This window comes from Lytechinus variegatus, chromosome 12 (assembly GCF_018143015.1).
Source record: "Lytechinus variegatus isolate NC3 chromosome 12, Lvar_3.0, whole genome shotgun sequence".
Taxonomy (NCBI): Eukaryota; Metazoa; Echinodermata; class Echinoidea; order Temnopleuroida; family Toxopneustidae; genus Lytechinus; species Lytechinus variegatus.
The window spans coordinates 1,153,664-1,179,955 of record NC_054751.1 but is presented as its reverse complement, the minus strand read 5'-3'; the positions used below and the strand labels follow the sequence as shown (position 1 = coordinate 1,179,955).

The 26,292-nt window shown below is 36.2% G+C and overlaps 1 protein-coding gene across 1 annotated transcript in view; it reads left to right on the top strand.

Moving 5' to 3' along the window:
- LOC121425389 (F-box/WD repeat-containing protein 11-like) overlaps positions 1–26,292 on the top strand; it is a 49,396-nt gene that overhangs the window by 7,659 nt on the left and 15,445 nt on the right. The window lies entirely within an intron of this gene.

Below are 26,292 nucleotides of genomic sequence, written 5' to 3'. Positions count from 1 at the left end.
GTGTTCCAGTACAGTGCCTACATGTATGACGTGCACATCAACACACCCGAATGATCCATGGTCGGTCAACGGCGCGGCCGTTCTGTTGTGTTTATAAAGAGTTGTTTGAAATTCTGTAAATTTAGCTTAAATTTCATTTATCATCTTTCACTTTTTTTTCAAGTACCGATATCAAAGATGATAATAATATTCCTCTTTTGAATATCCCTTGATAATCTGTGACTGTAAGCACCTTACAGATACAGTATCACGCCTGTCTTTGAATCCTGTTTAGCTGACTTGAATCCTGTTGTACTGACGCACAACTCTCGCCCATGTTCTTTAGTGTTAAAACAAGATCGATTGTAAATGTGAACAAATGTACATGTCGTGCACATCTTCGTTGGAAAGCTTATTTACCATGTAGTACACGATATGGCTGCAAAAGCCACAATTTTGTAGATCTTTCTCTGAACGTAGTGATTCTATCTTGTCGTGTACATAAGTACAATTTGGAGAGCTCTACAGTGTATGCAGTATACATGTAACAGCAAAATTAATTGAAAGTCATAATTTTGTACCTATGTTTGGCGAGATTCTTGCAATATATTGTTTGCAATTTTGCAATCAAGCACACCTCCACTTCAGAGAAGCCAATGCAACTTTGAATTTGTAATTTTCAAGACAAGACAGACAGCCTGATATGTAGATAAGGTTGTTTTTCAGTAAGAATAAGATCCTGAAAAATTGGCTACTTGTAATTAATTAGCTTTCCAAAATTAATCAGGATGGCTCGGTGTGTCAAGATTACTGGAAGATAAAGAAGGATCATATGATTATAAATCAAAATTTGCCATGATTCATTGTGTTCTGACAATTTGTTTATCATGAAGCTCAGCTCATTCTGCTGGTTTTTTTTATTTCTTAAAACTGCCCTAATTTTATTCTGTATTAAATTGCAAAATTGTTTGTGACAGCCAGATGAAGATCTTTAAGCAATAACATGCTATGTGTTCGAACGACACATTATGTGTTGTAAAATCAAGGTGTTGAAATGATGTTGCATTCATGAACTCTAAATGTATGAGTTACCTAATAGTGGAGGAGCCGTGGTGTAGTGGTTCTGACTCTCGCCTTGTAAACAGAGGGTCGTGTGTTCGAATCCCACCGCGGTCTGGCGTCCTTTGGCAAGGCGTTAATCCACACTTTGCCACTCTCGACCCAGGTGCTAAATGGGTACCCGGTAGGATGTGAAAGTCATTGTAGCTTGTCCAGTATTGTGTGCGCCTCACAGGCAACTGACTGGAATACTCCCCAGGGAGTGGAGGATGTGCACACATTGTGTGCGGGAATGACTGATTGAATCCGATGACCGGGGTAATAATATATCTGTAAAGCGCTTAGAAACGTCGTTCCGATGGATTAAGCGCTATATAAAAGCGGATTATTATTATTATTATTATTACCTTAAGAAGTACAGTACAGGTCGCTTATGCATTGAGTTGTTGAAGAACTCGAATGCAGCAGCAGCATTGTCTTTCAAGGTGCAGCTTTTTCAACATTTCTTGTTTGCAACATGTACATTTTTTAATTAAACAAGAATCAAATCGAACTAATAAGCAAGCAGCTCTCCCATATTCAATTTTGTAATGGAACACGATAAATAAAAAAATCTTTCTCAATGAAAGGGGTCTAAAATGTTGTGTCTGATGATATATATCCATAGTCCACCACACAATTTGCATATTTTTTTTATTGAAAATGACAATTTACATAAACCAAAATTATATGACGATTTCATTATTTAATAAGAATTATTATTTATAGATAATGGAAAACTAAAAAATATTTGTAGATAAAGATATACATGTATGTTCTGTCATCATTGATAAATAACAGAAAATTCAACAAAATTATTTATGATTAATGGAAAATTCAATTTGAATTATTTGTCATTTTATAAATGATTGGGGATAAGATATTATTATTCATTAATTATGGAAAAAGCAAATTGCAATTATAATGAAGTATACACATGTACATGTAGTATTATTATTTATAAATAATGAATAAAAAATCATTATTTCCGAATAATGAAACGTGAACTGCTATTATTTATGAATAATCTTGTAATTTTATATTAATTTTATTAATAAAAGTTAAATCACATAAAGTTATAAATTTACAAATAAAATGTAAATAATTGATATTATGTAAGAAATAATTGTTATATACATGTACAGTCTATGTAATTTTGGTAAAAACGGCACCTCTTATACATGTGCATGACCATCAGGGATTCGATTTTAAGGCGCGCGAGAGCGATCGCGCGCTACATGCGCGCCTTAATCCATTTTTGGTAGCGCGATTAATAGCGCGCCTCGCGATCGTTGACCTGCGCGGAAATGCCTAAAGTCGCCCTCAAAATCACCCAAAATCATGCTTATTGCCGAGTGAATAACAACTCAATATGCTCGAGCTCCGCTTGCCATTTAAAAATAATCCAAAAACCAACACTCAAAGTCATGAATAATCCTTAAAAATAGCGCGAGTAGCGCAGTTTCAAATGTCGACGTTGCGTTATTTTTTCTGTACCACGTATTTCCATACACATGGTACCAACTACGGGAAAAAAAATCAATGCAACGGTCGGGAAACAGTTGCATGTATAGGGGTCCATTATGACTACCACCATGTGCAATTTCGAATGCACATATTTCCCCTACAGATATCACGATTCTGTGATTGAATAATTCGAATTACACAGGAAATAAATCCCCGAGACTTGTAACCTAGCATTGGTGAGTTGTCATTCGGCTTTGCTTTTCAAAACAGCTTAGGCCTATTAACTTCCAAAATAAGTTACCTTATTTATTAATTATGACTAAAAAATCATTTATTTTCTTTTCTAGGGGATGAGGTATAAATCATGAAACAAAGCTCCATCTATTTTACAAGGCTGGCAGCAGGCTCACGCATTGGCGCTTTTACTAGCTAGCCAGTTAGAGCTCTGTCTCTGCCAGAGCTCTGGGGGACAATTCACTCAGTAAAGGCCTCAATGATGGTGATTTTCTGTTTCAGACAGAGTTTACATTTCATGAATATTATTCAAAACTACCAATAAAGTTTGATGATTTCTTCATTGTCATGTATATTTAAGTTCTTAATGAATACATTCTCACCGAATTTAGACTCCCCAATAGAGAAATGAAATTTTCATGGAGATCTGCGTTTTCAAAGAACTTCAGGAAAAGTTAGGGGATGTGGGCCTTTATTACATGTACATGGCTGAGTACAAGGTATTGTACTGGAATAGATGGAGTAGAAATTAGATATTGAATTCATTTATATCCAAGTCCAACTCACAGTCACACACACACGCACTCACCCACACACACCCACATCCACCCACACACACCCACATCCAAGATTCTAAGCATGAAAAATAACTTTAAAAATCATACAATATTGAACAAAAATTAATTCATTAACAAGTGAACAGGTATATCCAAGTCACACACACACGCACTCACCCACACACACCCACATCCACCCACATCCAAGATTCTAAGCATGAAAAATAACTTTAAAAATCATACAATATTGAACAAAAAGTAATAATTCATTAATAAGTGAACAGGTATATCCAAGTCCAACTCACAGTCACACACACACGCACTCACCCACACACACCCACATCCAAGATTCTAAGCATGAAAAATAACTTTAAAAATCATACAATATTGAACAAAAAGTAATAATTCATTAATAAGTGAACAGGTATTCCTCAAAATACAAAAAAAGTAGCATTTAAAAAGAGCCCCCGAAATGCAAAAGTAGCCCCCGAAATTTGCCAAAAAAAATTAAAATGGAGCCCCTGAAAAAAAAAATTGTTAGTTACTCAACTTTAAGCCAAAGTCAAACCTAACTCAAACAGGTTTTGATAACACACAATCTAATTACAAAACATTGTAAAACAATTACAAATACTTCCTTTGGTTGTTGATTGTAACTTTATAGTACATACATTTCCTCCATCTGTTTTGTTAATTGGACAAAAAGCTCCCCTTGTATGTTGAAGAGCTTTTTGCAGTGCTCCTCTACCGCTCTCCTTAAAAGATCTAGGAGAGCTATTTATTGCTCCCCTCATAATTATAAAACTGAGTCCCTGGAACATCCATGTAAACAAAAACTTATAATGTATGTTCTGGTTGTATTTTGTATCACGGCCTTCGCAGGGACCAGTTTACATTTACAGTAGGCCTAAATATGATTGTCAAATGAGAGAAACTGTTTCAAAGTGATTTGAATGATTATTCAAACATTGAGTGTGAGACTTTAAAACTGGGATCAATACGAAATGCACACACTTTTCCCCAAAGGTACAGTTGTAAGTTCAGTGCAACGAAAACAAGTTCACTCTGCGTTAATGGGACCACACCCAATTTATACATGTAGCATGAATAATTCTGCCTAAATTTTATTTAAATTAAATCAGGGCAGATTGTTGAACACAGTACATGTAGAATTGTTATTCTGGTCACTAAATGGCATACATGTACAGTATTGCTCGGAATAAAGTTGACACCCTCCCGAGGGGTCACGCACCTACCGCGAGACAGGCGTGAACCAAAAAATTACCGCCAGCCAATTTCACGTGTGAAATTCCCGCGGTAATTCCCGCAGGCCGCTGGCTGAAGAGAGGCCCAATTATCACGTCAAACACGAGATTTTAGTCAGATCTGATCACCATTTGTCCATGTACTTTTCGCCTCAACACTAGACACTTTTTGGTAAAAACAAGACGCAATCTCAAGCGATCCCGATGCGATCCCGTCAGTTTACTGACGGATGTTCTATTGTCACTTGGTCTATTTATCAGATGGGCTAACAACATTATGGCTAAACCCACTTTGTTCAATTCTCTTTTAATCTACCATCCAGTCATTTGCACTTCAAAATATCAACCCGATAGACAGTAGGTTGAAAAACTGCCTCGAGCGCGCGCATCAGAAAAATTCCCGCTAAAAATCCATGTGCCCAGTTCCTGACCGAGTGACCCAGTTATTGTGACATCTTTGGCTTAAAGGACGAGTAGATTCCCTTTCCACTGTTTATTTATGAAGCTAGCTAAAGGTTTATTTTTCAGTGTATATGTTATCAATGACGTCTTCCGTTTAAAAGGAGTAGATAATAATTTATGTCTTTTATTTTTATCTCCTGTTCTTCAATTCTGTAATTTTAATCAGGTACGTATTTCATTCAAAGAACGAATATTTTCATCATTTTTCTATTCATCATTCAAAGAAGAAGATTCGCTTCCCATCATAGGCGGCGGAAGCCAACAAAAATAGGAGGGGTCCACCTGAAATCTTGTGATGGACACAGTTAAAAAATTTGACAAGAAAAAAAAAGGTTATCAACTAAAATTTTAGAGGGGAACCATCCTCCCACCTCAAATTTAGGGGGATCTGTCCCCCCCCCCGCCGCCTATGCTCATCGTTTTCTGTTCATTGTTTTTTTTTTATTTTTAATCAGTAATACGTCGTTTATTTAAAGGACGAGTAGATTTGCTAACCATCATATTCTGTTTATCAATTCTGTGTTTTTTGTTTTTAATTTCATCACTTACGTTTTTATTCAAAGTAGATTCGCTTTCCATCATTTTTCTGTTCATGAATTCTGTATTTGTATTTTTCTGTTACGTCGTTCATTTAAAGGACGATTAGATTACCATTATTTTTCTGTTCATTGATTGACTTTTTTTTCATGTAATCGTTACAAAGTCAATTCAAAGGACGAGTTTAATTCAGATTTGAGTTTTATTATGAAGTTATGAAATAGAGATTTAGAATTAAGTCAAAATAATCATACATTTAAATAAACAAAACAACCTATGAGATACGAGATCTACTCAGAATGGAACAGAGATTACTAGATTTGCTAACTATCATTTTCTGTTCATCAATATTTTTGTGTTTTTCCATTACTGACGACTTTTATTCAAAGAAGATTCGATTTCAATCATTTTCTGTTCATTTATTCTGTGTTTTTTTTTTCATTCAATCACTTGCGTCTTTTATTCAAAGAACATTCGCTTTCAATCATTTTTCTGTTCAATTCTGTATAGTTTAATTGCATCGTTCACTGCAAGAACGAGTTGATTACCTTCATATCATTTTTTAGTTCCATCAATTCTTTTCATTGTTTCATCAGTTACGTCTTTTATTTAAAGAAAAAAAAACGCTTTCCCTCATTTTTCTATTCAACGATTCTGTATTTTTATTTTATCTGTTACATCGTTCATTCCAAGAACAAGTAGATTCACTTTCCATCATTCCGACGTTCAGAGGACGAGTATATTTGCTTTCCATTTTCCTGTTCATCAGTTCTGTGTTTTAATTAGTTGTTTATTCGAAGAACTAGTAAATTTGATTTCCATCATTTTCTGTAAAATTCTGTACGTTTATCGGTTACGTCTTTTATTCAAAGATTATTCACTTCCCATCATATTTCATTTTATCGCTATCGATAACACATGATTTTATACCCCAAAAAGATTACTTTTCAATATCATCATTCGTATATTATTTATTCTCATTCAATTCTTATGTCTTTCACTTTGTTTTCTTCCTGTTCTTCTTTCTTTACCTTTATCACCTTCATTCGTTCATTCAACATATCATCCGTTGCTTCTCTTGTATCCTTATCTTCTTTATCCTTCATTCCTTCTCCTCGCCGTCGTCTTCTTCCTCCTACTTCTCCCTCTTTTCTCTTCGATCGGCCATCTTGAACCCCCCTTCCCGGAAAAAGAAAACCCGCAAGTGGCCCTGCTTTAAATGCCTAGCATCAGCAGTTTCTGAAAAATCTTATTCAGTCCCCCCCCCCTTGCATCTTCCTTAAATATTTTATATGCCTGTTAGTGTTACTCTGTTCCCTTTCTCCCCGTTCATCATTCCAGCAACAGCCTGCCCCTGTAGGCTATATCGTCTTTTTACGCCCGCCCGTATGAAGGACACACTCGGTGTCCGTCTGTCCGTCCATTCGTTAACTTTTCCTTCTCAACATGATAACTCCAGTTCAACTTACCCGAGGCTTATATTATTGGTGTGTATATGATCCGGGAATTCTATTCCTTTTGAGGTCAATTAAGTCACTACCTTCCAGTTTTCTTGCTTTACCAATATACTCCATTTTCCGTGGCACAAAACATTGACAAAATATCATAAAAATGTTTATGGGAAATGTTAAAATCATATAAAAATGGTTTTCTCATTACTATAAAACATTTCACTTACGTTATAGCTGTAACGTAAAAAAAACATTTAAAACATAATTCCCTATAAATGTATTTCAGTAATATTAATAAAATGTTGCAATGGTATCTTTTTATGAATTGACTCGTTTTAATCCATGTGCATATCAATTATCTCTTGCTAATATGTTTATGTATATTCATTTTAATGTTGCCCTGTGTATTGTTCGTCTATATAGAACAGACAACCAGGAATTATTGCAGTTGTTTCTCTTTTTATCGACAACAGGTGATTTTTATCCAAAATATATGATAGATTTTCAATATCATCCTCATGACCATCATCGTCACCCTCATCAACACTCCGGGCCCCAAAATGCCAACTATATTGGACAATTTGGGGGTGGGTATTCATGGACTGTCTTAATACATGTTCTTTTCAAACAGTTACACAAAAGATCAGATGTGTAACTTACAGCCTTCTCATTGTTTGCTGTTCTATAATCTTCACACCTCTATTCATTGTCCACAAAAAGCGCGAGACGGTGTAATTAATTGACCCCAGTTAAGTTCACATACAGCTAGGGTTGTTCAATTCAACCACGTTTCAAGAGTAATTAATATACATGTACGAGGACATCATTCCTGATCTTATCTATCTGGTTATATAAATAATGTACACGTTCGATAGGGAAGATTGATACTGAAGAAATAAAACAATGTAAGAGTCTTGTACCGTCATATTATAAACCCCTCAAAAAAGTTCCGCAGCTCAAGTTTGAGTGCTAATAAATTTTAGTGTGCCATCATCATATGTAAAAGTGGTATCATTGGAAAGTATGATTATTCCTCTTTACGATCATGTGTCATTTGTAATGCCAGAGTTATCATGAAATACACAGACATGATATTAATATGCAGCAATGTAAAAAATGAAATGTTGCAAAATTCGTTGCCATGTCATGTTTGAGTTCTGCAACTCATACTGCAAATTTTAGTGCTAATAAATTTCTTAATGTGCCATCATCATGTGTAAAAGTGATATCTTTAGAAAGCATGATTATTCTTCTTTACAATCATGTGTCATTTGTCATGCTAGTGTTATCATGAAATACACAGACATGATAATACGCAGCAATGTTAGACATGAAATGTTGCAAAATGCGTCGTTTGCAATAGCGAATTTCCAATTGTTTCGAGGATGGACCGAGTGCATTCACTGTCACCTGCATGGTGGAAATTCTATAGAAATGGAGACTCTTGTTGGAAATCAATGCATTTTGCAACATTTCACTTCTGACTTTTCTCGATGTTCAGGGTGACTGCATATTCCATGATTACATAATCACAGCAAATGGCATGTCATTGTAAAGAAGAATAATTCAGCTTTCCAAAGATACCAGTTTCATCTTTTATACTTCATTAGGTCAATTCCAGCCAAATGTTGCATTTTTCCATTTTCAAAAATTTCTTTTCTGAGCAATTTTGTTTATACTGTTTATAAGTATACAGTTTAAGGTTTACAAAAACACACCTTTATTTACTATACCCTTATTCATTCATAAAATACGCAATGTGCACTCTGTTGCACTTTGGTACTAAGATTTCATAGAAAGTGTACAACTTTCACCCATCCCTGGCACCTGGCAAGCAAAGGGTGCTGATGAAAAATTCCACTGTCCATGTGACCTCCAAGCAACAATTTACCATTAGCTGTGTTGTTTTACACGCTGCAGTGAAACTGTGAGGCACAAAATACATTTCAAGGTGCGTATGTTTGATGTCCCATAAGTCACAATTTTGAGCATTAAGTTTCCCTCATATGCTGCCATAGACTCCTGCAGACAAGTATTGGACTTTTTTATCTACCACAGTACATGCTTGCATCAACAAATCAAGCTGCATCTGTATTGGACTTGAAATAGCTATACTGGGGGGACATAGATTTAAGTCCCATAAGTCACATGTCCCATAAGTCACATATACAGTCCGTAAACCATGCCACCTTAAAGCTGTCCATGACAGCAAAGAGAGAGACAAGAATGCTTAAAAGCTGGAGAACAGTATGCTGACTGTCAGAAAAAACAGTCTGAATATCATAGGCAGTGCATTGAACAAAAAAAAAGTTTGCATTGTGTGCCCAGTCCAGAAAGAAGGAGAAAACTGAATATGATCGCTAACATGCAAAGCTGAGTGCAGGTAAATTGGGTTTGTTTCACCCTAGTTTTTATTCATTTTTTAGGTCCAGATCACTCTCTTGGTTTTCTTGTCCCCTTGGAGTACATGCATCCACTGTTTTACATATGATGTGAACTTGGTATATACATGTAGTTCCATGGAAACTATTAAAACCTATGTCAATGTCCCATCAGTCACAAATTTTGTAGTTGAGCGACCCTCTGGATCCTGTCAAAATAAGAGCACCAGTCCTCAGATGCATTTAAGGCTACCATGAGCAGAGCTATTAAAGCCCCTGTAAATGCCAAAAAATTGTTCAGAAGCTTGCAATCAAGTTTTCTCAGAATCATTCCTACCGCCTGAGAATAGAAAGGAACATGCGCATTTAAGGAGGACCGAAGTGTGATGTCACAATGTCATGAACATCGAATCGGCCAGTTCTAAACCTAGTCGCAGCTGCATGATCGTCTTACACATTTGTGTTTGCAAAAATGGTGATGTGTGTTGTCCCTGGTTGTTACCATCATTCTGAGAGTCGTAAAAGGGCACTGGTTCATAAAGCTTTTCGTAACTTAAGAGCAACTTTAAGAACGACCGATGATCCTTGTGAAAAATGTCATCATAAATTGGCAATGTTTTAGCATATAAGAAAGGATCACTAGTCATTCTTAAAGTTGCTCCTAACTTACAAAAGCTTTATGAAACGGCCCCCTGGTTATTTTGTTTAGAACCAGGCCGCCATCACACCATGACAACTGACATCATCACTTTGGTACTCTATAAATGATGATGTCCTTTAAAACAGACATTCAGAATTTCTAAGAAAGAAAGAGATGACATATCAGCCCAAGCAGCTGGCAAAAAAAGAAGTTGTGATAGGGTGCACCCCCATGATATATTTTTTAACCAACATTTTTTTTAATGCCTGAAGTCTATAGTTAATGAATCTTGATGTTCCCTTTGTCAAATCGTGTCCCATGGGATTCCAAATTGGCAATTTTTGGTAGCCATCTTGGATTTTTCATGAAAATCAATTATTTTCATATTTTTTGCACAGACAATAGTAAAATCTTCCATGTAAATGAATACACTTTTTACTATACATGTATACATGTACAGTTTAGATAGTAGAAATCGATTGCAACCGTTTTCTAGACAGTCCAGTTAATAATTTTTTTTTTAAGAATTTATGCAAAAATATTAATATTTTTTTGTCAAAAATTTGCCTGTGCACTGATATCCATCTGTTTTATCATAAACATCAACAACTAATGAAAAATATCAGCATTTGACACAAAAGAGAATATATTAACAAGAATATTGATATACTTCATGACAGCATTAATGTCTTAATTTTCTTACATGTATACACTGTAAAGGTCATTTTCTTAATACCATACTGTACGAGACAGATAGAGAAAAGCAACATTTATTTGCCCCATCTGTAACAAATATGTCCTATCATTATGTCCCATCAGTCACAATGGAAAGTGTGTACATTCTTTCTAATTGTTCATTTTTCATCTGTTTGCTAAATATTTATGATTGTAATTGTTTATTGATTATTTTGTACTTATTTGATTACAGTTCTTAAAACTTGATGACAAGTTAGGAAGCTTTTTTTTTGGTTAATGTTCCCTTTATATAAATGAAGTGCATGATAAGATGTTTCTGCCCTTTGTTGAATTTATTTCTGACACAATGGCATGAATTATTAAAGGCATCATCTTATTAGGGAATATTTATTCATGCTGAAATTAAGTTTGACTCAAAAAGTCATTGAGAGGAAATGTAAATTCCATGAAATTAGATAGGGTCCCATCAGTCACGTTCACTTGTCCCATAAGTCACACACGATTGCACACAACTACTGAAACAAATGAAATGAATCAAGTCCAATTCAAGTACTGTTAGTGAGCACTATCACTGGTTAATCTCCAAGTCCAAATTTAAAAACATTGTCATAAAACTGAGATAGATATGGCACTTTGAACAAAAGAGCTCAATTTGTGTGGTCCATCAACGTCCCATAAGTCACAATGACATTTCTGATGATATAGCACCCTATGCAAACAAGCTGAAAGCATACATTTTTGTATATAGTAAGTTTCAATATTCTTCTTACAGTTTAATAAAGTAAATCCATGTTTGTGCAGCTACTATTTCAGATATGCACCTCAGTTATGTGGAAAAAAGTATCAAATGTCCCATAAGTCACAATGGAATTGACCATTAACCAAAAAGATATCACCCCCAAAACGAGTTGCAAAACTTTTTTTGAGGGGTTTATATGTGTGTCTGATGGAAACGATTGAAGTTAAACAGAAGAAAAGGCGAGATCAGAAAGGAAAGAATGATCTGAATAAATAAAATACTTAAATTTAAAGGTACAAGCCTATAGGCTTGAAAGAGATTGAACAAGAACGGTAGACGAATACAAAGACAATAACAATTGATAGTGAAGACAAAAATAAAGAATAGAACATACATGTTTCGAGGTGTCGCACCTCGTCCTCAGCCTGAAAATTATTAACAGTCATTGGTATTTATACAGTTAGGATGTCAAGTATAAATTTCAAGAATGTACATGTAGTTACACACAGTCACTGTCTACCATGTCTGGAGACACTTGCAATCGTCACCCCAATGCTAGTTAGAATGCAATACCCATTGTTTCAAAATTCTCGATACTGCTCAAACAGATTTTCAACTAAAAATAAAAGAAGGACTTTTCATCAAATGGAAACAACCTCAACTAAACCAACAGGTGTGCAATTTCCAAATAATGTTATCCATTTAATTTAACCCACCCCTATCTGATGAATCCATAGAATTTGTATTTTTTTTACTGCATTCCATTTAACAATTGAATTCACACCTTGTAATCCTGTGTAACTACATACTTGAAATCCTAACTGTATAGATAGCAATGACTATGTTCCGTTTATTAAAATGTTATGTTCTATTCTTTATTTTTGTCTTCAATTTGGTATTGTGCCGTTCTTTTGGAAGTATCATAATTGATAGTGAATAAAATAGGGGATAGACATAGACAAGATATTCAACAAAAATTAAGAGCGATAGAAGAGGGCAGGACCTATTGATATAGAGGAATAAAATAACGGGATTGACTTAATTGGCTTAATACATGTTCTATTCAAACAGTTACACAAAAGATCATTGTGTAACTTACAGCCTTCTCATTGTTAGCTGTTCTATAATCTTCACACCTCTATTCATTGTCCACAAAATGCGCGAGACGGTGTAATTAATTGACCCCAGTTAAGTTCACATACAGCTAGGGTTGTTCAATTTAACCACGTTTCAAGAGGAATTAATATACATGTACGAGGACATCATTCCTGATCTTATTGATGCTGAAGAAACAAAACAATGTAAGAGTCTTGTACCGTCATATTATATATGTGTGACTGATGGAAACGATTGAAGTTAAAGAGAAGAAAAGGCGAGATCAGAGAGGAAAGAATGATCTGAATAAATAAAATACTTAAGGGTATAGGCCTATATGCTTGAAAGAGATAGAACAAGAACGGTAGACGAATACAAGACAATAACAATTGATAGTGAAGACACAAATAAAGAATAGGACATACATGTTTCGAGGTGTCGCACCTCATCCTCAGCCTGAAAATTATTAACAGAGTCATAGGTATTTATACAGTTAGGATGTCAAGTATAAATTTCAAGAATGTACATGTAGTTACACATAGTCACTGTCTACCATGTCTGGAGACACTTGCAATCGTCACCCCAATGCTAGTTAGAATGAAATACCCATTGTTTCAAAATTCTCGATACTGCTCAAACAGATTTTCAACTAAAAAGAAAAGAAGGGCTTTTCATCAAATGGAAACAACCTCAACTAAACCAACAGGTGTGCAATTTCCAAATAATGTTATCCGTTTAATTCAACCCACCCCTATCTGATGAATCCATAGACTTTTTTTTTACTGCATTCCATTGAACAATTGAATTCACACCTTATAATCCTGTGTAACTACATTCTTGAAATTTATAATTGACATCCTAACAGTATAAATAGCAATGACTCTGTTAATAATTTTCAGGCTGAGGATGAGGTGCGACACCTCGGAACATGTTCGTTTATTAAAATGTTATGTTCTATTCTTTATTTTTGTCTTCAATTTGGTATCGTGCCGTTCTTTTGGAAGTATCATAATTGATAGTGAATAAAATAGGGGATAGACAAGATATTCAACAAAAATTAAGAGCGATAGAAGAGGACAGGAACTATTGATATTGAGGAATAAAATAAAGGGATCGTCTTAATAGAGATTAAGAGAAATTAAGATATAGATAGCAGGCGTATGTGTACGTGTGGTTACAAGAGAGGTTGATACTGACTGATGAAATCAAATGATGGATAAATTAGAAGAACTGATGATTGAAGAAATAGAAATAACCCACCCCTCACCTAGTCTGCTGGGCAAACCCTTCACTCGAAATAAGGGTCTGAATGTGCAGCCTACTCATGCCTTGTGTACTGAAGGCTCTCTCGCTCAGGATTGAAACAGCAAGTTTTGTATGTGCTAGTCTTTGCGTGGAGGCACACTTGTTCCAATGAGGGTCTGTGCCTGCAAACTACCCCTCACCCATGATGATGCCAGGTCGTCCTCGACTATACCCGATGTTCAAACTATAACTATGTTGTGCATTAGATTAATAAGGTAAGTTTATCTTTCCACATTTCTAGCTGATTGATTTATTTTATTTTTTTCATTCTTACACATTCATGAAAAACGTACTGCGAAATTTAATGTCACTTCATTGGATATATTTCTTTATTTAATTTATGTATACTGCCACTTCCTGACTCGTTTCCATTGTTTTATTGCTTGGTTTTCCCTCATTCGCTCCGTCAATCATTTTAATCACAGCATCACTATTGAAGTTTAGGGGTGGATCCAACTTTTTCAACGGGGGGGGGGGGTATGCTTATTCAGTAAAATCTTACAAGTTGAAAAAAAAATGTGTTTCACTCCCAAATGAAGGTAATATATGCCACGAAAAGTCTGAACATTCTTAACAGAACGGAAACACGCAATGACAAGCTCGGTCGCTTTTCTCACTTCAATTTTTTTTTATTTTATGCATCTCCCCCCCCCCCCGAAAAAAAATTCTGCATATAACCAAGGGTCAGGTCACTTACGTATGTCCGTTATTTTACCACAATAAATGTTTTAATGGTTCTCGATGGAGAGGGGGAGGGTGCTACCCCCCCCCCCCCCCCGTTCCTCTACAGCTCAAATTCACTTTTTTTTATCTCGAAGTTTGTTTCGATTTCAAATGGGATTTTCAATTTCAGAAACATTTTCCTTAGTAATTGTTCCCATCCTTTATATTAAAAGCTCTCGCTATGCCTCTTAGAACTTTTTTTGTCGTATTTCTCAGTGATATTAGGCATAATCTATTCAGTCTACTCCTAAATCATACCATAATTAAGAGAAAAACCCATCTCGTGCGAGTACTCGTTAGCGCTTTTGCAGATACCGTACCATACCAGCGAGCTCGAAAGAAAATCAGATTGCTCGAACTAAGTTACAACAAAATCACCAAATAGAAAGCATTTCGTGCTTTTGTGCTATCCCAGTGATTGTTACTGAACCTAAACTCATTTTCTTCAGTTAAATGATACAGGTATTGTATTTTTTAATGATGGACGTCCATTTTAGAGACAAAATCGGAATATTATGCACTGTCACTGTCTTCTCGGCCTCTGCTCACAATGTACGGTAACCGGTACCGTATACTAGTAGTACAGTAGCTAGCTAAACTCGTACTAGTGGTTTGACGTAGTGACACTGACAGTGATTGTAGCTAGCTACATGTAGTTACTTAGTACTAGCCTTGTACACTTCTTCAAAAGACTTTACCAAATTAGGCCTAACGTTGATCGTATACCCATATATGCTTACTCTCGGGCTTACTCTGTCGTTGTCGCAATGCAGATATCGCCGAGTGAGGGATAAGCACAAACAAGCCTTCACAAAGCACAAGCAAATGTTTATTCCGGCACTAAAACTTAACTGAAGACATTCATACTTACAGTTAATTGTCATGATGTTAATCAGGACAATTTAATTCATTGTCTGACTTCAGTGGTTCATCTTTGTGCCTTCAGGATAATATGATCCACCGTTGGGTCTTAGTTAAGACCAAATATTTACTTATTGACAAATATACACCTTTATTTGTTTATTAGAACATTCAGGTACAAAAGATCAGCATAAAATTGTTTTTCATCAATGACCAAAGGAAAACATAAAAACTATAAATCATCATATAATACATGAAAATATAGTCAAAATCTAAGTCAAAAAAAGACAAAGATAACAATACTTGGTAACAGACGGTAGATAAATATTGTGATTATACGAATCAAACTAATATCTATATATCAAATTAAATACATGTATCTAAGGAACGATAAGGCAAGGGAAAAGTGAGTCGAGCAAACATTAGTCTAAAAATGTAGACCCACATCAGCAGTGTGTGTACCTCAGCTGATTCAACGAGTCTGCATAGCAGACTATGTCTACGGAGGCTGCAGAAGCTTCGCTCGACCTTTCAGGCTGGTTTGCTGTGCAAACCAGCACCTCACGAGCCATTATGCCATGGTAACATTTGTTCCACGGCGGCCGTACGGCGAGTCGAAAACAGCCGTTTTAACATTTTTTTGTCCAACTACATATTGGTGGTTTGAATCAAAATGGATAAAACGGCTGTTTTCGACTCGCCGTACGGCCGCCGTGGAACAAATGTGACCATGGTATAATAAGCAAGCATTGGCGTACCTACGGCGGGGGGGGGGTCAGATGGGAGAGAGTGCCCCCCCCCTGACGAGCGACACACAGATGGCCTGCTACTTTGGTCTTGAATTTTATTTTTTTTGCTTGTAAATTTTTTTCTGATACGAAATCCTTTATTTGTGGTTGAAGACTTTTTGGCTGGCCAAAATTTTTCCTGATACGAAATCCTTCATTTGTTCTTGTAGACTTTTTTTTTGGTTGCTTGTCAATTTTTTTGGGCGGACGAATTTGCCCTCCCCCTTGCTGGAAAATCTGAGGTACGCCACTGCGAGCAAGAGAGATGACAGCAGACAATGACAGAGGTGACGTGAATCAGTGAGAGGAGAGAATATAAAAACAATTCTGAAAACTATCATTCAAACAATGAAAGATTAATTAAACTTTAAGAAGATATATGCATATTATGACGATCTGGTGACAATAAATTGACACTTAAAAATATTTTATCTTTGTTCATCCATTAACACCAGCTTGAACGTCGGATAATATTGAATATAGAGCTTTGCAATATTACACCAAAAAAGTCAAAAGGATTAAAGAATGGAGGAAAAAAAGATAGGGATCGAGGGAGAAGTGACCTGAGATATTGATTCAGTAAAAATTTAATGAGTGAGACATGGGTCAAATGGAAATATATCAACATAAAAAACGATAAAAATAGAATATGAGGAAACAAGGGAAAAACAACACTGATTATAATTAAGCATGAGTAATCAATTCGTGGTGCAATCATTTAATATGCCTTGTACGTGCTGTGTTTTTGTGACTTGATCGAGTGGTGGGACAAACAAAGTAGTTTATCATTCCTTATATCATAATAACGGCAGGAGGATTGTTGGGCAATAATGCACTGAAAATATTAAAATTAAATAATTATAGTTGCGAACAAGTGAGAGAATGACGATAAAGGAATGTAAGAAATTAAAGGAAATAGACGATAGGTCTGTTTTTTCCAGCCTCGGTGTCTCTTGCTCAATCTAACCACCCCGCCCCCACGCCCTCTCTATCCATTATCTAATGCTCTCTCTCCCTCTCTCTTGATCATTCCCCGTCTCTCGTATCTGTCGCTCTCTCCTCTTGCTCGACTCTGTCCCTCCATTATTGGGTGCTCCCTTTTTCTTGTAACTATTTACAACTTATCCCAGAAAGTACATGATCTCATCTCGACCCGACTTTCGTTCAAAGAAGTTCAGAAAGATGACAATTTGAGGGCGATGACACGAGCGTGCATTAAAATTGTGCACTGGCGCAAAGCTAAACATCAAGCCATGACATTTTTGTTTGGGTTTCGAGGAGATCGAGACGGCATCTTACGGCAATAAGTTGCTGTATTGTAATTTCGAGAGAGACATCGCGGCAAGTCAGGAGGGCTAATTTGAACCATGTGAGTTGTCTAAATTGTGACATTTTATTATCAACATAAGATCGTCCCTCCTTCTGCGGTATTACCGCGGTAATACACGAGATTTTTATTTAAAAATCTCGTGGTAATTACCGCCGTAATTTCTCTTGGCAGGAGACTCCCGCCGATGGGAATTTGCTGGTGGTAATCGCGCGGTACCCGATCTCCCGTCGACTTACGCGGTACAGCGCGGTAATGTGTCAACTTTATTCCGAGCAATACTGTAAATACACTTTCATTCAGCCCTGCTTTCATTTGAAAATGTAATACTCGAATAATAAAGAACTGTTCGACACATCAACTTCATACTTGGTTCAAGTACATGGATGTATGCAGTATGAATGTTGCAGTCCCCCTCCCCTTCCATATATTTAATACTGCTATTTAAATAGCACTCATTTTGGCTTGTTGTAGAAAACTTTTGTTATAAAAACTCTGGCAAATAAACAAAAACTATATGGCAAATAAACAAAAACTATGGCAAACAAAATTATGCCATTGACAATAACACATTGAAAAATTCTGACCAGAAAAAAAGTCAGAGTTTTTTTTAAATGCAACAGGCCCCTTGTTTAATAATTACACTGTGCAGTTGTTGCTCCATGTACATTGTACATGTACGTGTACAATGTACTGGATGACAGAATTCAAGGAGACAAAAATAAAAATTGACCCAACCATATATTTGCTGATTTTGGCCCCGAAAGATTTTAGAGGATCCTCAAGTTGGAATTGGATGGCATTGAAAAGGAATCTCATATTTTGTTTTATAGCTCTTTTCATTGAAATATGTTATTAAAACGTCATTAGGGATTAGGATTTCATACACTTGCTGGTATTTTCCGGATAATACATTCTCAAATCAAGGAAATCTGGTATTTATTCTCGGACTCGGGGGAAGGGCGTCAATACTCTTAACAATGACTTTGAATGTGTGATGATGCTTACACTTCCTCGTCCATTGTTTACATGTATTTTCAACTCTTATTCAAGAAGATGTGGGAGGTTACTTCTGTGATGGAGATATTAAATGTATTCTTTCAATTTGATTGAATTAATTACATGTAACTAAAAAGATAAAATGTAAACCCCAGGCATGATAATTGAACTATGCCAACAATATTGGGGGGAGGGGATGCATTTTTTGCATCAACAACAGGGGCCTGTTGCATAAAACTTTTTACCTGAGAAAACTCAGGTATTTTTTACCCGAGTTTTTTTGCCCTGTGTCAAAGTCAATGGCAGAAATCAGCCTAACCTTAATAGTTTTCAGTTTTTGCCAGTTTTCTCAGGTAAAAAGTTTTATGCAACAGGCTGCAGTACTTACCAAAGTTGTACAGGTTTTACATGTGTGTGTGTGTGTGTTAGAGGGGGGGTGCTACATTTGTACATCAACAACAATACTGTACACAATACATTTATTTGTGTGTGGGGGGATTGTACATCCATCAACAATACCAACATTGCAGTTGTACATGTATGTGTGTGTGTGTGTGTGGGGGGGATACTCAACAATGATATGTGTGGTGGGGGGAGAGGTAAACATTTTTTCTTAGTATTTAAATCATGAGTTAATACTGCACATACAGTACAAAACTCTTGTGTTCATGATTGCTATTGATGTGTCATGCAATTCAATACAAACAACTTGGCATTATTCAGACTCTTTGAAAGGACAAAAATAGATCAGAGACAATGCATTTGTGCTATTGCATGTATTGTCTACATGTGTGCATCATATTGCGCATTTGCACTTCTACTACAATATGGTTTAGTACATGTACATATTCATACACACAAAGTCATGTACATGTATGTATGTGTATGAAAATAAAGTACAAAGTCTGGTACATGTTCTTCGAAGAAACTACTAATGAATAATTTTCATGTATTTGTTCCTCAAAGAAAAATAAATACAATAGAATCAAGGATCATTATCAGTTTGTTTTTAGAATTGATAACGAAACTGAATATTGGGGAAGTCAAGAAGTCAATGTATATGATATACTGCATAAACATTGAAAGAAAAATAGATTTGTAACAATAACAACTAGAATTTTTTTACCCAGTACTCTTGATCTGAGCTCTGTAACACAAAGATTTGCGATGGATTGCATGAAAGAACCGCACTGATTGGTTCTCGGTCAGTATTTTAAACAGAGTGCACATGCAACGATGATCTTGATCGGTCATTGGTATTTAGCGATCGATTGCAAACCTTTGTGTTATGGAGCCTTGGTGTTCACTCCATTTTGCATGTATCTGTACACATTTAGCCTATCCGATATGCGTCGGGCTAGTGGGCAAACTACTGACGGGCGAGGGCGCAGCCCGAGCGCCTATCATCACTGGTTATTTACCTTGTTCGCGAACACGGACCAATAGGCGACGAGGCTTGAACGTGACGTAGACTGCGATGATATTTGATTGTTTAAAAAATACACTTGATTGCCATATAAGGGTTATCTCATGAATGATGCATAATAAAAAGTATGTCACACATAATGATAACCATACATGTATGCATATTGATGACTTTACCAGTGATGATAGGCGCTCGAGCTTCGCCCTCGCCCGTCAGTCTGCTTCGCGCGACCAGTAACTTGCCCACTATAGCCCGGAAATAGAACATTGATCGATACTTCAGTTTAAAGGTGTGTTCAATGTTGGTTTCCAAATTTAAATGGCAACATGAATCATGATTGAAAATGTGATTACTAAACGGGGGTTATAATGAGAAACAAAGGATTTGTTCATTGTCCTCCATTCCCAGTTCTAAATGTAAACATCTTTCAAATCATGATTTGAAGGAAAATTTAAACATTAAAAAAGATGTGTTTGTAAATGCGATCAGACCAGATTTTTCGACTTTCAGCATCACAATTGCAACATTATTGAACACAATAGAGTTTTGGAACTTCTTCTGCTCTCGCAGTGAAAGCCCGCACAAGCAGGTGCAAGAATTTACCTTTCTTGTGATTGGTCAAACTGTGCACTAAAGCTGCGCTAACGAAAGGAGGAAATTTAAAGATGGTTGGCAATAATTCGGCTTTATATTTTCAACACTGAACAGTGCACTGCTGATTGTGTTCTGTGTTTAGAAATGGAGTTTTCAATCATGATTCATGTTGCTCTTTGAATATAAAATTAATGCAAATCAACTTTGAACACACCCTTTATATACACATCTACTCCATTAGTATTTCCTTCATATTTTTCTATTTTCCTGATCCAATTTTACTCAAAAAGAGGCCACCCATAATTGAAATTAATAATATCAAATGACACTCTTTTTCAGCCTGTTGCATTCCTCACTGGACTTGGCTAGGTCGTTCAATATGATAAGTGTCATCCCTCACACCTGAAACCAGTCATTGAATAATTACTTTTAAAAATCTGTATTGAAGATACATGTAGATGAAAGATAAGAGTGAAATCAGGAAGCTGCATGTAATGTACCTGTACATGTACCTGGGGGAAAAAAAGTTTCCCAGGCAAGTCAAAGCCAGTGTATTAATTTGTATTTTGCTCCATATTTCAAATGTCATAAGAATTTTTAATATGCCTACTGATAAATTTGTAAAGCAAGTTTTTTTCTCCCTAGATCCTATTTTCTTGGTTTAGTAAACACATGTGTACACCTGTACCTTGTGAGTAAAAACAAAAAACTTGACACCTCACAAATCCCCAATTTAAGGAAAAAAAAGTGTCCTAAACACATACATGTAGAGGCCGTTCTCATTACGCTTTCTAAAACTAGTTAACTGGAAATCGATTCAGGAAACCACTTTGGAAGATCGCTTTGCTAGCATTCTCACTTGATCACACGAAAGTGGTTTTCAAAATCACTTCACGTAAAGCGCTCTTGTTGCTATGGAAATGCTCTCAGTGGGGTGAGACATTTCGCGCGAAGTTCGAAACCGCAGCATAGGCATTCTACACCTGTTGAGTAGCGCGCTCAAAATGTGCGAAGATCGCTTCCCGAAGAACGGTTGTGTCCTCACTTACGGTAAAACCAGTTTAACGAGGCAAAGCGATCTTGAAAACTACATCGCGAGGTGGTTTTCCAAACTGGTTTGGAAGATCGTTTAGGAACGTAGTGAGAACAGCCTCACAGTTATTACCAATACCGCCTGAAAGAATACATGTGCGTTCTCCCAATTAATTTCATACTGTACCATATTTATTTGGTACATGTATGTGTTAACGCTTGGATGACCAGGTTGTATTTTTTGCAGTGAGGTAAATTTTGATTTGCGCCGAATTATAAAGGCATGACTGCAATAATGAATCAAGATGCCAATGATGTCATAATCCTACAAGGGTTACCGTACATCAAAATCCATTTCAAAACACCTATTCAGAAATTTACATGATAATTGTTTAATAAACACATTAAGGTATCAATTCTCAAGTTAATTTTATTGAAAAAGATTTTAACAAATCCATGTATTAAAACTCATGGAGGATTTTGACATCATTGGCATCTGGGTTCATTCATTGCAGTCATGCCTTTACTTCAAGTGGCGCACTCAAAATTTACATCACTGCAAATATTATTCAAGCATGAAGATACCATATAAATATGGTATCAAATTATTTGGGAGAAGATACTCTTTCCAGCCATATATAAAAAATGATGCATTCATGACATATTTTTTCCTAAAATTTGGGATTTGTGAGGTGTCAAAGTTTTTTTTTTTTACTTACACATACAGGTATAATAGGGTTTAGGTTCATGCATGAGTCCACTCAGTTCAGTCAACCAACCACTTTTGCAGTGTCTCTGTGTCTGTGAACATTATTTTTCAAAATTAGAAAATAATCCGTTGACAATATGTATACATGTATGTACATGTACAGGTATGGTGTTCTTAACTTTTGAGCATGGACCTTGGGCTCATATAATGTAATTTATTACACATATGTGATTCCAGTTCAAGAAAATAATCGGAACACACCCTAGTTTTCTTCCATTTTCTCTTCTCTCCTATAAAGTTCCCGAAGAAGGTTAGGATGTGACAATAACACTCTTACAACGATGCATCTCATATCGTCTTGATGAATATTTCAAGACAATTTGCATCATCGAGGGGTCATGGCTGGGTAGATTCAGGGACATCCTATTGTGTTTGGTACATCATCGTATGATGGCTGTGTATTTAGAATTCTCAGCAACCCCTTTATATCCAGGGCAGGTAGGCAAGGCAGGCTGGCAGACCAGATAAAAGGGGTTTTAGTAATGCATACTTTGAGACGTGTTTGTAATTTAAGACTCGTCCCATAATTTGAAATGGGTATTTTTTTCCATCCAGGAAGGCAGTATGTTTGAGTTCGGTGAGTGTGGTTGTTTGTCTGTGACTTGTGTACGCACGTAGCTCGAAACTGTGTCTTGAAACTGGGAAAAACTTCTGTTGATTATTTGCTGTAGATTAATCATTGTCTCATTCATACAGTACAGGTGTATACAGTATGTACATGTATTTTTGTTTGCTTTTCATGACCGTTAATGCCGGCCTACATGTACTTGTACAAATAACAATGTACATGTACATGTGTACATGAAGATTGTAAAATAAAATGGATATATGATGATGGAGATATGAATATCTGCATGACTCCATACATGTACTTTTATGGACAATGCTATGTATGTACATATGTAGTAGTACAAGGCTTGAAATCTTCAACTACTATGTGATAATTCCTCATGCCGCTCCAGAAAGCTATATTGGAATGAAGTACATGTACATTGTGTCGTGATGAGGAAGAGGGTGTGTCGTGGAGAAAACCTCTATTTTATCAAAAAGAAAATGATATATGTATGTGATTCAGAGTCTTGTTATACCACTTGTAGAGTGCTTATAGTGATGAAATGATCAAATTTCATTTTGGCCGTAATTACATGTACCTTACACTAAGCTAATAATCTCAGATTCTGTTGTATTATCAAGGGCAAGTACATGTACGCCTACTTGCCTAGACAACAGAATCAGGGAAACATGTGCCAACCTAAACATGTGTCCGCCCCATGTATGCCAGGAAAAGCTTGTGTGTATCAAAGAATACAATAATTTTGTCTGAGAGCAGAGTTTAAAGATTCACCCATATTTTGTGAATATCTATGGAATGTATACATGTAAATGGAAGAATGAAAACTAATACTATTATTCCCTATGGAAGTCTTGTATTAAAGTGTTCTTCAGTATCAGAGCTCCGTCTTACAAACGAGTATGACTAATCCAATCAATTTCAACTATGGCAAGCCAACATCACCATCATCTAGATGTACATAATGTATGTCTTGGGCCTTTGATAAACATAAACTCTTGCACATTATCATTTTTTTGGTCCATCAACATGACCTTTCTTGGTTTAAAGCAATTGAAATCCTTTGCTTTACGTACATGTATACCGGTATTAAAGCAAAGAATTACGGTGCTGCTGGATTTCCATATAATTGAGATTAATTGAATCAATCATACTCCTTGGTGAAACAGGAACCTCAAATCCTATTGGAACCCCATTTGATATCAAATTTGTCCTGGTAATCTTATCTTTGAGCAACGCATTCTATGTTTCTGAAAATCATACAAAAAACTGCAGTTGAATAAAATTTGACAATTTATGGGGTTGTTTTTCTTAAAGGAGAAATATATTGATTATGAATGTGGTCTTATTATATATCAATGGAAAGGTAATGATGTGGGGATCATCAGTGGGTCATTCAAAAATACCGAAAATAATACAAAAGGTGAAAATCGCCGATTAAAAAACGCTAAAATGCCCCTCCGAAATATGCCTCGCATCGGTCTCTGAATTGACTGGAATTTGATGACGTCACTGTCTGTACGAGAGGCGTGATTGGCTCTCCCACGTGAAGCTCCACTTGCATGCAAAACCTGTTGCGTGGGTACGTTTTCTCCACACTGTCACTGAATACTTCTATCACGAAATGAAAGAAAATCCAGAATTTTATCTAGATTTGGATTTTCAAATTGATGATTTTAAAGATGAAGAGAATGATGATGAAGTGAACAACACAGTGACGTAGTTTGAGGTAAATTGGGGGAACTATGCCGATGATGATGATGATGAAAATTAAACTTGCCTGACGATCACAAGTCATGTACATGCCGATTCGCTAGCAACTCATGCAGCTGCTGCTACAAGTACAGTGCTAGCTACACCTCGCGGGCCAAATTAAATCCATGAAAATAACCACATCCAGACAGAGTCTATCATAAGAAGGAAAATAATGATATAACTGTACTTACAAACAAGTGAATAATCCGAACCTGAAGGCAAATCAACTCAACGAATAGCAGCAGACGATATGCACCGACGATAAACTTCATGTGGCTGGGATAGATTGTCACTCGTTCTGTTAGATGTAATTTGTAACTCATTAATTTGACAAAATTACGAAACTCGGGGAATTATTTATATATATAAAAATAAAGTACATGTCTTATTATTTTTGTATTACGATAAAACCTGTTTTGAAGGAAAACGTTGAGGTAAACTAAAATTACATGTAAAAGATCATCCCCCAACAAGCGTAGCTTGTATGTCATTGCAAACAAACCATCTCAAACATGCACGTATTCCTTCCTTGCTCGCCTTGCTAGCTGATTGAGAGCTGTGCGACACGTGCATAGATCTATTCTCTCAGTCTCAGCCAAGGCGAGCAAAAAATACGGCATGTTTTGTTGTGATGGTTTGTTTACGATCACATAATGCTACGCATGATGGGATGATCTTTTACATCTAATTTTAATTTACCTCAACGTTTTCCTTCAAAACAGGTTTTATCGTAATTCAAAAAATGATAAGAGATGTTACTATATTTTTACATAGATAAATAATTCCCCGAGTTTCGTAATTTTGTCAAATTAATGAGATAAAAGTTACATCTAACAGAACGAGTGAAATCTATCCCAGCCACATGACGTTTATCGTCAGTGCATATTATGCCATATCGTCTGCTACTATTCGTTGAGTTGATTTGCCTTCAGGTTCGGATTATTCACTTGTTTGTAAGTACAGTTATATCATTATTTTCCTTCTTATGATAGACTCTGTCTGGATGTGGTTATTCATGTTCAGCATGAATTCAATTTGGCCCGCGCGGTGTAGCTAGCACTTCCAGCAGCATGAATTGGTAGCGAATCGGCATGTACATGACTTCTGTGATCGTGTTGCAAGTTGAATTTTCATCATCATCATCGGCGTAATTCCCCCAATTTACCTCCAACTACGTCACTGTGTTGTTCACTTCATCATCATTCTCTTCATCTCAAAATCATCAATTTGAAAATCCAAATCTAGATAAAATTCTGGGTTTTCTTTCATTTCGGGATCGAAGTATTCAGTGACAATGTGGAGAAAATGTACCCTTGCAACAGGTTTTGCATGCAAGTGGAGCTTCACGTGGGAGAGCCAATCACGCCTCTCGTACAGACAGTGACGTCATAAAAAATCCCCAATTTCGCGGACGTAATTCTGCGTGTTTGAAGCATTCAGAGAGAGAACTTTAAACTATCAATTAACTGAGTTTCATCGGTCTCCATGATAAATGATGTACACCATCGTGTTCTCCTTATTTTCTCCTTTATTGTGATATA